General features: G+C 37.2%; 1 pseudogene; it reads right to left on the bottom strand.

Moving 5' to 3' along the window:
* Positions 1 to 1,098: 1,098 nt before the first annotated feature.
* On the bottom strand, positions 1,099 to 2,098 carry LOC127135563 (U11/U12 small nuclear ribonucleoprotein 31 kDa protein-like; annotated as a pseudogene).
* Between the last annotated feature and the right edge of the window lie 13,916 nt (positions 2,099 to 16,014).

Here is a 16,014-nt window from a genome sequence, read left to right as displayed (position 1 = left end):
ATATGGTATCTATCGGTTATATATAACTGTCAACTGAATATGGTTTCAGAGTTATAGATATATCCAAAACCAACAATGCTTAAAACCAACAGTACAACAGTAACAATTGACCCCAAACTCCATATAATATAACTATACTTAATCCGATTCAAAGCCATAATTCAGAAAGAAAGGAAATAGCATAACAATAACCAATTTCTTTTTCTACATATCATTACAATGACATTCAAGATTAGCCCATGGTTCAAAAAGTTACAGAATAATTAAACCTATAATTTAAAGCCTAGTGTCGAGGGTGAGGCACAAATTGGTATTATTCTCCAACTCAGCCAAGTGATTATGCATGAAAAGGATACCACATTTTCTCTGGGAGAAGCAATTTAAGCATTCTAAGAGAAACTTGAGAAATACTCATCAATCTGCATAAAAATGCTCAGTAGACATCAAAGAGTAAAGGTAATCAGAAGAACTGTTACCCATGGTTTTAAACTGCTTTCCACAAGAACGGCGACAGTAATTGTGACTACAAGTCTACAACCTATGCTTTTCAAGATCTCAACAACCACATCAAATCCAGCTATATCTGACTACAATATTCTACATATCAAATATCATAACATAACCACCACAACTGTAATTAAAAACCTTACTTATATGATAACAAGATGTGCATAAAGTAAACCAGGGTGTTACAATTTGATTACATTACATGTTTTAACTGAACCAAAATAAAAAACATAACGAACAGGCTTTTCCTTTCTGTTTTACAGGTAAACCGAATGCTAAATTAAGCCGATAAATAAGAGACTCGTCTGTCATCATTCATTAACTATGAAAATATGGAATACACAAAAATGCTCATCACCAATTCACCACCACTATCACTAATTACTACCACAATAACTAATAACTAACATGTGCTTGTGATCAAAACCATAAACACATCCAACCAAGCCAACAACATATAAACAATTTCATCAATTACACCATATCTTGATAAAAACAAAAAATTGCCATTTAGATCTATGAAACACTGGCACATATATAGACACGACACACAGGACTAGTTGAATAATGCGGTAATGCGGAATACCAAACACACACCTTCAATCTGAAGTGTCAATGCTACATAGTCATGATCAATCATCATCATCATGATCACTCTCATCACTGAAATACCCAGCTTTCTTCCCTTTCTTCTTCGTCTTGTTGTTGTCCAAACCCTCATCATCATTTCTGTTTCTCCCCAGCAACCTTTCACCCGCTTCATCATCCACAACAGAAGCCCAATTATCGTCAAACTGCTCCGCAGCAATCTGACCACCCTCCTCCTCCTCCTCATCACCTTCCTCCTCCCCATCCCTATCCCTCAGCCCACTAAATCCCCGTCGCGGCTTCTTAGGCTGAGGCCGCGGCCTCGGCCCCAACTGATTCTTAGGACACTCATACGACAAATGACCATGCCCCCCACACTCATAACACAAAGCAGTCTCAGTATTGTACACGCGCTTCCGAATAAACTCCGAAGCACGTCCATTATCAGCAGCAATAGAAGCAGTTAGTCCTTCCATTGAGAATCTTCTTATTCATCTCCGCCACGGCGCGTTGGGCGTCATTACGAGAAACGAATTGGACAAACGCGACACCGCGGCTTAGGCGCGTGTGACGGTCTTTGAGAACGGTTACACGCGCGATGCGGCCGAAAGTAGAGAAGAGCGTATGGAGATCGGAGTTTGTTAGGGAGTAATCTAGATTAGAAACGTATAGCGTCGATTTTGATGGTGCTAAGGGTTCACCTGTTCCTCCTATTGATGATCCTTTGTTGTTCGGTTTTGATTGGGGTTGATTACTGGATGTGGTGCCGGTGGTGGTGTTGGGGGTTGAGGACGAAGCGCAGTAGCGGTAGTAGAAAACGTCGTCGTCTTCATCGCTGTCGCTGTGTTTTCGTTTGTGTTTCTTCTTGCTTGACATTTTTTTCGGTTCAGGTTTTTTGTTTCCGGCAACGGCGTTCGGTTTCCGGCGACGGAATTAGTTCTCCGATGCTTCTTTAATCTATAGAGGAAATCTGAGAGTGGAGAGATTCTATAATGCGTTTGAGAAACCCTAGAGAAGTGAAGCGAAACTCCAAGCGGATCTGGACATGGATCAGGATATTTTGGATTGGTTTTATATATGGTTTTATCCATTCTTATTTTTTTATAAGCAGTACTATCCATATGTAAATGGACAACTTGCTCACCGCCAAAGTACTTGTAAAGATAGCATAAAACTAAAAATTATTATGTTTTAATATTTTTTTGTTTAATTGGTCAGCCACCCATCTGCATATATAAATTTTAATAATTTTTTGTTAGTATGATGCTAGATTTTTTAAGACAAAAATTTCTAGTTCGTTAGATATACAATTTTATTATATTATTTTAGATTATATTTTAATATCTTAAGATAAATAGAGTTATTGAAATTTAGCAAAAATAGAATAGAGTGAAATAGAAATTTTATTACTTTATTATTTGAATAATTAGCGATAAAAACAAAGTAAGTTTTTGATTCTGCTCATATAAAAGAGAAACAATACTGATGGAAAGTGATGAAAATTTTCATTCTGCTCATATTAAAGGGAACAATACTCGTAGAAAGTGATCAATACTAGTAGAAAGTGATGTAATTTTTTATTCCTCATATCTAAGGGAAACAATGCTAATGAAAAGTGATGAAATGAAATAAAATAGAATAATAAATTTTTATTATACTGGATCTGATTTTAATTAACTCAAACAATGTAATCTTATTCTATTTCATCTCATATCACTTCATATCATCTCATTGCATCAATTTAAGCAAAACCTTAGTCTAATAACTTCAGTTTCACAACATTTAAAAACTCTTATGTAGAATTTGTCCAGAATTGAAGAGGACTCATCTCTTACTAGAAACTCAACAATTAATTTGTTTTCAAAAGTAATGCTTTATTTATACGCTTAGATTATGTTTGGACATCTTAAAATGAAGATATAAGAATAAAAATGAACATAGTGAATCAACAAAATTAGAAGTACATACGATTAAAATGCATCAAAATCGATGACATCTTTTTAAATTTATTGAACTTTTCGCATTAGACTTTTTTCTATTGTATTATTTTTCAACATCATTTAATTTCTAGAACTCATGCATCCTATCCAAAAAAGCAAAGTTCTCACTCAGATGTTTCTTCCTTAAGACGTTCTCTCCATTCTACGAATGTTGGTGGTAGAGGACACCCTCGTTTCAAATAAGCTTGTATAAAATGCATCTTAGTAGCAATCTGTCTAATCAAGACAACCCGACCATTTAAATTATTTGGAGGGCAACTTAGCAGAGGGAAAACGATTTACGAAAAACTATGTCTTGTAAACTAAACTAAAACTCAGTCATATACATTTGATATAAGATGACTCATTTCAGAAAAATTCATCCACTTTATTGTCGTTGTGGGGACACCAATTTTATTAAGAATCAAAGGATTTTGAATAGCTTGTATTTGTGCATTAGTCATATAGAGTCGCATGTAATTGTCGCACCTCAAAAAAAGATGATAATGCGATCCCTCGCGATAGGACGCGAAAAAAAATGTTGTTCGAAACAGAGTCGCCACCGAACTTTATTTATTCCAATGAAGGAATAGGAAAATATCGAGAAAACCTTTAGAAATAAGAATAATGGTCGTCGCAACCATATTCGGGTTCGGGAGTCGATTACGCAAGGGGAAGGTATTAGCACCCCTCACGTCCGTTGTACTCAACGGGAACCTTTTAGTCTGATTTCGCTATTTGACTGTTAATTGACTATTTATCTGCTTGCTTCGAGTAATTAGAATTGATGATAGATGTGGATGAAGACCTCAGGATGGGGGAAATGGGAGGTTTTTTATTAGTGTGCTCGCGAAGATTCAGCAATCTCCTGCCTACGTATCCTTATGGTGCAATAAGGAAATCAGAGCATTCGTAGTTTGGGCTACTACGAATATTGGTTGTGTTTTGTTTTGATGAACGACTGTGTAGGTCGGCGTTCTAACGGCTAAACACTGGCTTGTCTACTCTCGGTGGAGGCTCTAGCACTGGTTTGTTGTGCGCATTAGAAAGGATTGACAGTGTTCTTTTTGAAAGGGTTTTGGTCACGCGGGGGTGACGAGTTGAATTGACGTGTTTGGGTTTGATTGGTTTCGATCGCTCGAGGGCGAGAAGTTAGGTTTGATTTGTTGATGATTTGAGGAACAACGAAAGATTGAGCAATATGGTGTACACCAATCGTTCAATTCTTTCGAGGAATAATAAGGCGTGCGCCTTCTATTCCCTTTTCGTTCGAATTGTTTTGAAAGTTTGTTTGTGGATGTTGAATACGCACGGTAGTGAGGCGTACGCCTCCTACTTGCTTATTCAAAGAATAACGAGGCGTACGCCACCTATTCCCTTATCCAAGTTTATTTAACGTGTTTTAGTCGGAAGTCGATAATTTGTGCAATATGGCGTACGCCAATTATCCAAATAATCGAGAGACGGTGAGGCGTACGCCTCCCATCTTTTATCACCCGAGGTTTAAATTGTAAAAAGATATGTTTAGATATTGTATTCGATTTATGAAGATAGTTTGAATTTTGGGTTGGTAGGTTTGGATTTGTCGATGATTTGTGCAAGGTGGCGTACGCCAATTATTCAAATAATCTAGGAGTGGTGAGGCGTACGCCTCCCATTCTCTATTGAAGTTGTATAGTTTATTTTGTAAAATTGGGTTTGATATAAGAGGTGATTTGAGTTTATTCGATTGTGTTTTAAGTTTGATGACAAAAACTCGAGCAATGTGGCGTACGCCAATTATTCGAATAATCGAAAGATAGTGAGGCGTACGCCTCCTATCCTCTTTATTATCATAAATTTAGAATTAAATGTTTTAGAATTTGTAGTTGATTTGGAAAATTATTTGAATATGATGGTTGAAGTTTAGAAATAATTTGAATTTAGAACCTATGTTTGATTTGAAAAATTGATTTGAAATTGTATGATTATTAGGGTTTTAATTGAATGACGAAAATCCGAGCAATATGGCGTACGCCAATTATTCGAATAATCGAGAGATAATGAAGCGGATGCTCACTATTCTCCTTTTCATTCAAAGATTAATTATTAAAAATAAAACTTTTAGAATTTATAATTAATTGGTGGAGTGATTTTAATTTTATGGAGTTTTAGGGTTTTAAATGAATGACGAAAATCTGAGCAATATGGCGTACGCCAATTGTTCGAATAGTCGAGAGATAGTGAAGCGGAGGCTTACTATTCTCCTTTTCATTCAAAACTAAATTAAATAATTTTTAAGAGAATACAATTTAAATAAGGTGAATTTGAATTTATTTAGAATTAATATACTTTTGGGAAAGACTATTTGGTATTAGACCAACGTCAAACTTATTTATTAGAAAATAAAGTAAATTATTTGTTGACGTTAACCATTAATCCACCATTTAACTAATTATAATATTATAACAAGATAAAAAGAAGAGTTGAAAATAGTAATCGAAACCGAACTAATAAATATTTCTAATATTAATGTTATCTTAATTTTAATTAAAACAATCAAGAATAGCTCATAAACCAAGTAGACCAAATTGGAATGTTTGGGAAATAAATAAAAAGTTAGGCCCTAAACATTGGATCAAAGAAGGCCCAAGGGACTTAAAGTAGTGTTATTTTCGGGATGGGCCACAAGGCCCAAAATCCTCTCCTACTCAGCCAAGTGGTACCACCGAGAAGAGAAAAGGTTGGCCTCGGTTTACCTACCGCCACGCGCATCATTGTTCATTGATAACATCATAAAGATTTTGGGAACATAATCTGACAGCACCCAAGTATCTATCATCAATAACATTAATTTACTCTTAATAATATTTTAAAAGAAGAAACAATCACCCCTTAAAGCAAAGAAATAAATCAAAATAATTTTGTCTCTCTCTCTTAAAACGACTCTTCATTCTTTCTGGAAAATATCCTCTCCCTATTAAATCGTGTGCATGGTCCCAATCCAAAACTGCAGAGAGAGAAATTTTTTTGAAAGGAAACCGATGAACACCCTTCGGTGATCATCCTCAAACAAACCAGGACTCGAACATGAAGTTCAAAACTTCCCACGTGACAAACGACCACAATCCCCTCAAACCTCCAAATCCTCGATGGGATCTAGAAAACAGTAGCGAATCGGAACCTCAAAGGAAAACCTAATCTTAGCTTCTAACCCGTTTTCTATATCACAATCAACAGCAGAAATTAACGAGTCAATATACAAGGTCAAAGCACTTTTAAGCAAAATAAAAGGGAAAGATTCCGCCGGAGCATCGTAGCCCCGACGAAGACCTGACGGCCATGATTACCTTCGGTGAGTATGTATGACGTTGTCCCTCTTCTTTTGCTTGTTGTTTCAAGTTTCTTCCTTTTCTTTCTATCCTTATGTATCCACTCCTTGTTTTCTGTCTGATTCTAACTTTCTCCTCTAATTGATTGTCATTTCCTTTTGCACGCGATTGAAGGGGTCAAGCTCTTCAAACCCTGATTTTCAGTGTGAAAATCAGAGTTGAAATACAGAGTTTTAGCGGAGCTTTTCGGTGTAAGGTTCGTTTGGGATTTCAGCAGAGTGACGGTATTTTTCTTCTCTCCTTTTTCAATCGATTAGCTTTCCTTTTTATAGAGTGAAATGAGCTCCCCAAAATCGTGTGTGGATCCTTGGCAGATGGGGCAAAAAGCAATCATTCCGTTAGCATCAAATCTTTCTTTAGATTTTGGTGGGGACCAATGTAAATGTGGTAGGAAACGGATTTGATTGTGGTCCCAAAAAATCTCCAAATGCGTGGCCGTCTTCACTGAATCTCCCATCTAGTTTTTACTGCGGTGAAACCTTCAACAATTGAGGTAAGGAAATTGGTATTTACTGGCATATATTTTAACCTTAATTGATGACTTCCCAACTTCGATTCACAACACTTCTTCCGTTTTTGCTGATGTGAGGACTTAATACATTTAGGTATGAATTGCTGCTCAAGTATTTTCGAATCCTGTGAATCTTTGCCTTTGGTTTATGATAACAATTGTGTGCTTACAAGTCTTATGACCATTAAATTGATGCCATGTTTGATACTTGGTTTGGTATTTGGTAGGTGATCTGAATGATATTCAGGATGCTTGATGATACTTGTATGGATGTTAACCTTGTTGATGGCTGAGCTTGGATTGCTAGTCTGCTGTGTTTTACATGGTGGTAGTCATGATTGCTCCTGTGATTCTATTACCATGAGGTTAGTCATATGCTGAAAACCTGTTAACTTGGAATGTGATGTTGTTAGCTATTGTGTTAGAAGTTTGAATGAAATTTTGCTATGGTAATGATTATTTTTGTTTTGGATACTTTGCTTGTGCGTGAGCTGATTTGTGGGTTGCTATGCTTGGTGATGCAGTAGTGGTTTGTGCAGTTTTTAGATCGTATATTTGAACAAGGTTAGATGGTTTGGTAACAGGTTTCTTCTTGTCATGGTTCAGCATCTGTCATGGTTCTCTGATAATAGGTTCTATTGTAACAGGTTTTTTTTAGAAGCATACCCTGGCACTGTTTTGGTTTGGAGCATTATGGCGTTTAAACCAATCTCGTCTTTAATTGATGATTCATAATGCAATGGTCCTGCCGCTATAGCTAAACCTTGTGTCCCAAAAAGGTGAATCTTTAAATGTATCCTCATTTCCAAGTGTAGGCTAAGAGATACTCTCAACTGTGTTTAGCATGTTAGTTTTCTCGATTGTTTAACATCTCTGCTACCGACCAAATCCCTATCCAGTTATTAACATCAACATTCTTGAACTGAATCATCTGTCTTGGAGTTGTTAACCATCCTGCCATTGAAGGACAATCATGTTGCCAAGGTCTGCAACATGGCCTGCTTTGGGAGGAATACTCTGAACTTGCGTCTGTAGCCGTTTTTTGTTTTTTGGGTGTGACGGCTTGTTTTTGCTGTTTTGCCGTTCGGCAGCTTGTGACAGTTTTTCTTCTTTTGATCATAATCTCTTTCAGAAAATCCTTACTCATTGTTTCTTTGAATCCTGCAAGTTTCACTCATGATACCAAGTTTACTGCTTCTGGAAGTGTTTTGGTGAAGAGAGTGCATGGAGTTGTCGTGGTCAACTGTCATGATGTTTTAAGCTTATATACTTTTTTATTGTAATGTCCTCAAGTCTTTAGATCATAGGCCATGGCTGTGTGTAAATCATGAGGTCTACCAATATAACTGTAAACTATGCCCCCTACAAAATTTATTCTCAGAAGGATCGTGCCCATATGGAAAAAGAATGGTTTTGTACATCTAAATTTGTATTTTTTTATCAAAAGTAACATTATTATGAAGTCCATAGAAAACTGTTTCATTTTCTTTCTTATAGGAATTAAAAGACATTGAATCTAAATCCTCAGGAAATTTTCTCAAGTCAGGACCAGGAAATGCAAATCCTTGGCCATCTGTTAAATAGCTCTTTAGACGTGGCCCGAGATGAGTAGAAAAAAATGCTCATTTAATAAGAATGCTCGCCATGAGACGTGATGGACAATAATAATGCACCAATCTTGTAGGTCGGCCAAAAGGACTTGTTGATATGAATCAATTTGTACTTATGAACCAAATGATGCTTTTTATAATCTTGAATTAATGAGACGTGAGCCTTCGAGGCAACCTATGCATGGAGTAGATGATGTCATTGACTACAATGACATGTACCATGCTCAATGAATGAATAAAAATAATATGCATCTTAATCCAGTGATCCACTTAATAAACAAAAGCTTCTTTGTGATTATTCTAATCAGTTGATTATAGTGGATTAAATCTGTGTGTATAAGGTGAAATCACTTTGGAGGGTGGACTATAGTAGCTTTGAGTTTCAAGCGAACGATAATAAAATACTTGTGTTTTTATCTCTTTGTTATTAACTTTTAAGTGGTGTTCTTGAGTTGGTAAAAAACTTTTGTTTTATAAAACTCAATTCAAACCCCCTTTCTTATGTTTTTCACACCTTCGGGGTTTGTTTTAATTCTGACGGGGCTACCACTAGCAGATTGCTTACTAAGTGTGGGGGTGTTTTTCGTGACAGTCAAGAAAGATAACTTTGTGGCTTTCATAAGACTATTGGTGATTGCAATAGTCTTGCTACAGAATTCTGGGGTGTCCTTATGGGTTTGGAGCTTGCTTGGAAGAGAGATTTCAAGAACCTTATTGTTCAAGATGGCAAAAAGACAGTAGCAGATGCTCTCCAAGGGTCGCCTTTGAAGTCTAAACAAGGTTCGACTTTGGCTAGGCATATTCTTCTTCTCCTTCAGCATTTTAAAGAAGTGCATTCATTCACATTTTTAGAAAAACTATTAAGTGTGCTGATTTTTTAACCAAACTAGATTTGTCCAGTTTTGATGGTTGTATCTGATTCGATGATAATTTTTTTAGTAACGGTTCAAATGTCTATGAGACATGCTGCCTAATGTCTCCTCATTTTAGACCTTTGATCCTCCCATTTTACTAATAAATAAATATATATTTGATTAAACAAACTTAAAAAATTATTATTTTTATTATATGAGTTAAATAGTTTAAGTTTCAAATTCTGAAACGTCCCCAAAAAAAACTATTTACTTACATTCTGAATTTAAAAGAATATACATTTCAAATTCTGAGTTGTCACCAAAAAAAATTCTATCAATGAAAACCCTAATCGTCACCAAAAATATATATTATATTTTATATTTCAAAGAATTTAAATTTCAAATTCTGAATTTTTTACCATCAATTACATCTAAAATTATTAGATTACTTTTCACAATATAAATTCATAATTTAAAAAACAAATACTTTTAAAATTACTGACTTAAATTTATTTATTTATCTTCTATTTTGCTAATATTATATTTTTTTACTCTCCAATTTTTCAAACTAATATTTTGGTTCACTATTGAACAACGCTGCATTATTTTTAGTTTTCAAAACTGTACTTTCATTAGAGAGGTACTTCATTTCAAAATTATTTTACCAAACAAAATTTATCTCAAAATAAACATCATTTTACTTTTTCAATATCAATTTCTTTCAGAATGCCATTAAATAATTAAAACTTCTTTCAAGTCATTATTCTCCTATACATTTATGACAATTTATAAAAACCTTAAACTATTCTTATTTTAGGATGGAATGAGTAACCAATCAATAGACATTGATGAACTAATAAAATATATCATTGTTTTTATAATTAATTTTATTTTTTATTTTATTTGTATTAAAATATAACAAATATATTAAAACAAACTTTTAGAATTTTTTTTCAAAATAACCATTATTTTCAAAAATAATTCCAAAATAACCAATTATTCAAAAATATTACCAAAATAATCAGGTTTGATAGAGGATGCGGCAGATGAATTGACGTACCCCCAATGCATGAATAGGAGGCGCCAATATCATTGACGCATGCATTAGACTCCTCGTGAGGAGGCGCCAATGCTAGTGGCGCTTACATTGGGCCTCATGAGGAGGCGCCAATGTTAGTGGCGCCTATGTATGTTTGATTGGTGTATGCGCCAATTCATTTGGCGCATACACCCCCTGCTATTTTTTTTTAATTATTAATATTTAATTTTTATTATTTAATAAAAAAGAAATAGTAATGAGAAAAAAATTCATTGATGATGTAATAATTGGTTACATTGGACTGACAATAAACTAATGACCCGTCCGATTATAACGTCCCCCTGTTCCACATCCCGGTGCGTTAGTTTATCTCCTAGGTCTTCCACGATTTTCTTGAGGTGTTTGGGGTCTTTGTGTGCTGACCTGATCGAGCGATGGTTGGTTGGAAGGTCCAACGGAAGTTCCAGCGGTATTTGATAGATGTGTCATCATTTGCTCCCAATATCCGGAGGGGCTCTGGCCAACGGCGCTTCCGTAATGGAGTTCGGTGCCCATGTCATCGTAGTTAGGGCGTTGTGGTTGAGTGAATTGGGGACGATATAGTTGCCCAAATTGGGTCATTGAGTCGTTTTGGAAATAAAGCAATGGTTTCTGGGGCGACTATAGTTAAACAATGGTTGGGTGTTATTGATGGGGGGCTACGATGAAGTGACCCATATGAATCATCTGGGCTATAGACAGGTGTGGTTGCGGGGTTTGATTCTTGGTTTTGTGTTTGAGTGAGAGGTATGAATGGATTGCGACGTTGGATTGTTGGTTGTTGGGTGGTTGGCATGAACGGGTTGTGATGTTGGGTGTTTGGTTGTTGTGTGTATGTGGTTGGTTGATGTTGTATGGTTGGTTGTTGGGTTTGGGTGGGTTCACATTGGTGTTGGGTGGTGAATTGTTGTGGGGCATACGATGACGAAGCATGTTGGCGTGGATCCATCAAATACCGCGGCTCAGATACAAATTGTTGAGTTGTTACCGATCTAAACCATGCCATATATTTTGTTGAGTCGGTCTTGCACCATGGATATCTGGTTCGTTCAAGATGTGTTGTCTTTGATTCCTCTATGGACGACACATGTCTTTTGCAAAGTCTCTCCAATCAGAATAATCCCATTGTGCATCAACCCTTTTTTGATGTCAGTTCCCCAAACACGTGGGAGATTCTGGAATCTGTTATAGCATTCAGAACTGCAGTTTGACCCGGTCACTCTGGTGCATTTCCACCATAGTGTAGCACCTCAAATTTGCACCCTACCTTTTGTATATTCATTTCACATTAGGCCACTGCATAACATTGCATTGTCCATTTGCCTGCATAACATTGCATTGTCCATTTGCCCAAGTGCAAGCTCAGTTGACAAATTAGGTCAAACTAGTCAGGAGATCAGGTCAAGCAAGCAAGCAAGTGCCATTTTCATTGAGACAAAGCCTTAGGGTTGGCTTATCAAATTCATATGGTCTAAGGATCATTTTGAAGTGATTTGGCCAAAGATTGGATGATCAAAGCTCAATAGTCAAGCTGAATTTCTTCAGAAACCCTAGAAAGTCAACTGTGGTCAACTGTGCCTGATTTGATGGATTGGAAGCTGTGAGATGGTTTGAAAGGCCTCATTCATGTCCATATAAGTCTCATTTGACATATCAAAGACCAAGGTTGAAGATTTGGAGGTTAGATCAGAAGTTTCCAAAAATAGCAGGTGACCTGTAATTTCAACTGCCCAAAATGGAAAGTTTTTCTCCCCAAAATTACTTCATCATACAAGCTTCAAATGGAATTTTGTCCAACATGAAAGTTGAAGATCTTGATCTCACAATTCCAAAAAGTCCAAGAACTTGAAATTCCCATGTGTGGTTGGCAAGATATGGTCCAGTCATTTTCCAAAAATGCCCAAATTCAAGGTGGCATAACTTTCACATGGAATGGCCAAATTGGTTGATTTTTCTTTGAGCAAACCACATTTCATATGATCTTTCATGGTGCATAATCAAATTTCATCAAAAACTCTCATAGCAAAATGCCATTTTTTAAGTGAATTCATTTGCATTTTTGGCATGGCATAGTGATTTTGAGCATAACATGGAATATGCACATGAGACCTTTTGCAACACATTCCAAATGGTATTTTTGACTTGCTTGAACCAAGGTTGGACTGATATATGGACTGGTTTAGAAAAGGGCATTTTGGCCAAAGCATGAAAAATGCACATTATGCTAATCCTTCCAACTTTGCTAATCTTGATTAAATTTTGGATTAGGGAGAGGTATAGAGAGATAATTGTAACTGTTTTTCATTATTTTACAAAACTTCAAAAAATCATAACAAATCCAATTTTAATCCAAATTAGATGGGAATTTTTGCATCAATCTCCAAATTTTGTCTAGTTTTTTTTAGGCATGGTAGTCCAAGTTGTGCCTGGTGATTTTGTTGACTTTGCCTATTGCCTTTGACTTGTATGCATTTTGTGTATGTTTCACCATTTAATTCATAAAATGATTATACATGATCCAAAATGAATGAAATTTCACATGCTTGTTCTTGACTCTCTTCTGGTGATTTTGATGTATAGTTTGTGAATTTTGGATTTATGGTTTGCAAGATATGATGTGTGCAAGTTGAGTGTGACAATGTGTGTCACACTAGGTTAGGTCAACTTCATGATTTTTATTTCCATGTCTATATTTTGCCAATTGCCTTCAAATCTTGCATGTGATATCTTGTTTATGTCTAGTTTCACCATGAATTTTTGTAGGAATTTTTGAGCCATTTCCTATTTGATTGAGATTTTTTGGTTGCTGTTTAGACATTTTAGGGTTTTGTTTGAGTGATTGATTTCTATGCTTTGTGAAATTCTCATACCATATCATATGAAGGTGAAATTTGATGGAGTGATTCAAAACATGTTCATTGTCACTTTGGCTTTGGTCCCATTCATTTCTCATTTGTTTTCACTGTTTTATGATTGATGAAAGTTGGTACTTGTTTTGATGCCTTGTATTGGTTTGTTTGCATTTGTCTTGACTTTATGATTTTCATTGACCTACTTCCTCTTGTCCAAATGGCATGAAAATTGATATGTAGCTCACTGAATGTGTTCTGTTTAGGCTGGAATTTGTGTGGAATTTATTGAGCTGTTTAGGTATTTGTTTGAGTGTGACCATTCTGTTTGCTCATACATGATTCACAATTACCTAGTTTGACTTCAATTGTGCATGAAATGAATTTGGTGCATAGTTTTGATGTGAGACCAATTGGATTCTCTTTTTAATTGATTAATCTTGATTTTGATAATTTTTCATTTGCTGTTTTGACTTTTTCACTTCCTTTTGACCCTAGGCTTGTCCTAGTGGTCTTGTATCTCATGTTTGAATGTGATTTTCAGGTTAAGAAGCAAAATACCTTAAGGAGGTGGATTCACATTTGATTGAGTTGTCTCATTTGATATTGTACACTAACTTGTTTTGTTTTGTAGGATGCTTGGCTCCTTTGAGTTGCTTGCACTTTGGTGCATTGGATTGTGTTTGTCTGTGTATAGCTAATTGTGAACCATTTGCTGTTTAGTTTTGTGATTGGTATACTGATGATATTTGATTGATTTCAGGTACATTAGTTGCTAATATTGCTTTGCTTTGCTTGATAAGCAATTTGCACTAAGGTATAACATTCTTGTCTCCATGTAGTCTGGAAGACCTGGCCTGTTACTTGGCCAGGCACCTGTCTGAAGTCCTCCTTAAGAGGCGATGCTTGTGCTTGTTTATTTTTGTCCCCAAGCAGGAAAAGTCCTTGATTAAGGCAATTGGCGGATAAAAGAGATAAGCAATCTATCTCCTGCTCTTCTGTTGAGTCCTCCCTCTACTCACACCACTGTGTTGATGCATTGGGACACAAACCCAAGATCTTGTACAATGTACAGTTGTGTCAGAGTCTTGAGTGTAGAAGGGTTCCCACATTCTGAACCCACGCTCCTTTGTCTGAAGCTCTCCCTGACCAGGGATAAGAGCTGTAAAGTCTTATCTTCACTCTCCTTTCATCAGCTTCACCTTAGCCCCTCAATGGCAAGGTTAAGAGCTAACACCACCCCTGTACAGATGACTTGCTCTTGCAGTCTTACCCTTTGATTGAGCCCCACTTGTGTGTATATAGTGTGTGCTACTTGTGAATGCTTGATTTGCTGCTTGTGTTGAATAGGATAGGCTTGCATTCCTGTGCAAGTTAGCTAGAAACCTTGACTTAGGGACAATCTTGCATGATAACATCTAGGCTCGAGTTAGTCTCCCTAGTTGTGTTCCCCTCGGTCATCTTCTTAGGCTAGTCCTGTGTCCCTCCGTAGGGGAACTACGTCGCCCTGATCCTCATGCCAGATGAGGTACGTAGGCAGGAGATGAGCAGATCTCTCCGGGCGCCTGTGTCTTTGTTTTGTGTTGTTGTGTGCTTGGAAGCTGATGTAAGTCCATCGAGTGGCGTTCGGGTTCCAGTGTGGGTTTGTTTGGTTCGGATGCTGATGTAAGCCCAGTGATTGGCATTCGGGCTCCACGTTTGCCTTCTTGTGTATGTTTTGGTTCGGATGCTGATGTAAGCCCAGTGATTGGCATTCAGGCTCCACGTTTGCCTTCTTGTGTGCGTTTTGGTTCGGATGCTGATGTAAGTCCAGTGATTGGCATTCAGGCTCCACGTTTGCCTTTGCCTGTGTTTGTTTGTGTGCGTGTTAGCCGAGCTACGGATGCTCTGATTCTCCTTCGTCCAAAGGAGATACGTATGCGTAGGATGCGATATCCTAGCGAGCATGTGTCGTTTCCCCAGTCCGAACTACTTAGACTCTGATGTCTATGCTTGATAGACTAAGTAGGCCCAGGACGCGATATCCTGCCGAGTCGGTCTTGTTTGTTTTTGTGTCTCTTTCAGCCGGTATCTGTGTGTTTGTGAGCAGTGTTTTAGCAACCATTTCCCTTCCTATTGTGCGTGGATCCCGTCGAGTACGACGGATGCGTAGGGGTGCTAATACCTTCCCTTCGCATAACCGACTCCCGATCCCATTCTCTTTGGTCGCGAGACCATGCTTTTTCCAGGTTTACTCTGAGCGTTTCCTTTCCCTCTTTTGGGATAAATAACGCACGGTGGCGGCTCTGTTGTCCTTGTTTCCCGCCGGTTTTTCGCATAATGCGACAGCTGGCGACTCTGCTGGGGAACTCCTAGAGAAGTTGACCTGTGCTGGTCCTTCTTCCCTAAGCGAGTCTCTCCTAGCGCTCTCTAGGTTAGGGCTTTGGTTGCTATTTGCTGTTGTTTATTGCATTCATTTCATTTACTGTTTGCATTCAATGTGTGCATTAATGTTTGCATTCATTCATTCATCTGCTGTGCTGGCTGTGTTTCTCTGATTGGGGGTGGGTGTTACTCGAGGTAAAAGGCCCAATACCCAGGCTATGAGTGCAATCTAGGAAACCTAGGAATAGAGTGATTCGTGGGAAGCGGGTGGTATACGCCACTTAGCGGAACATCGACATCACG

This window comes from Lathyrus oleraceus, chromosome 4, assembly GCF_024323335.1.
Source record: "Lathyrus oleraceus cultivar Zhongwan6 chromosome 4, CAAS_Psat_ZW6_1.0, whole genome shotgun sequence".
Lineage (NCBI taxonomy): Eukaryota > Viridiplantae > Streptophyta > Magnoliopsida > Fabales > Fabaceae > Lathyrus > Lathyrus oleraceus.
This window is presented reverse-complemented; position numbering and strand designations above follow the sequence as displayed.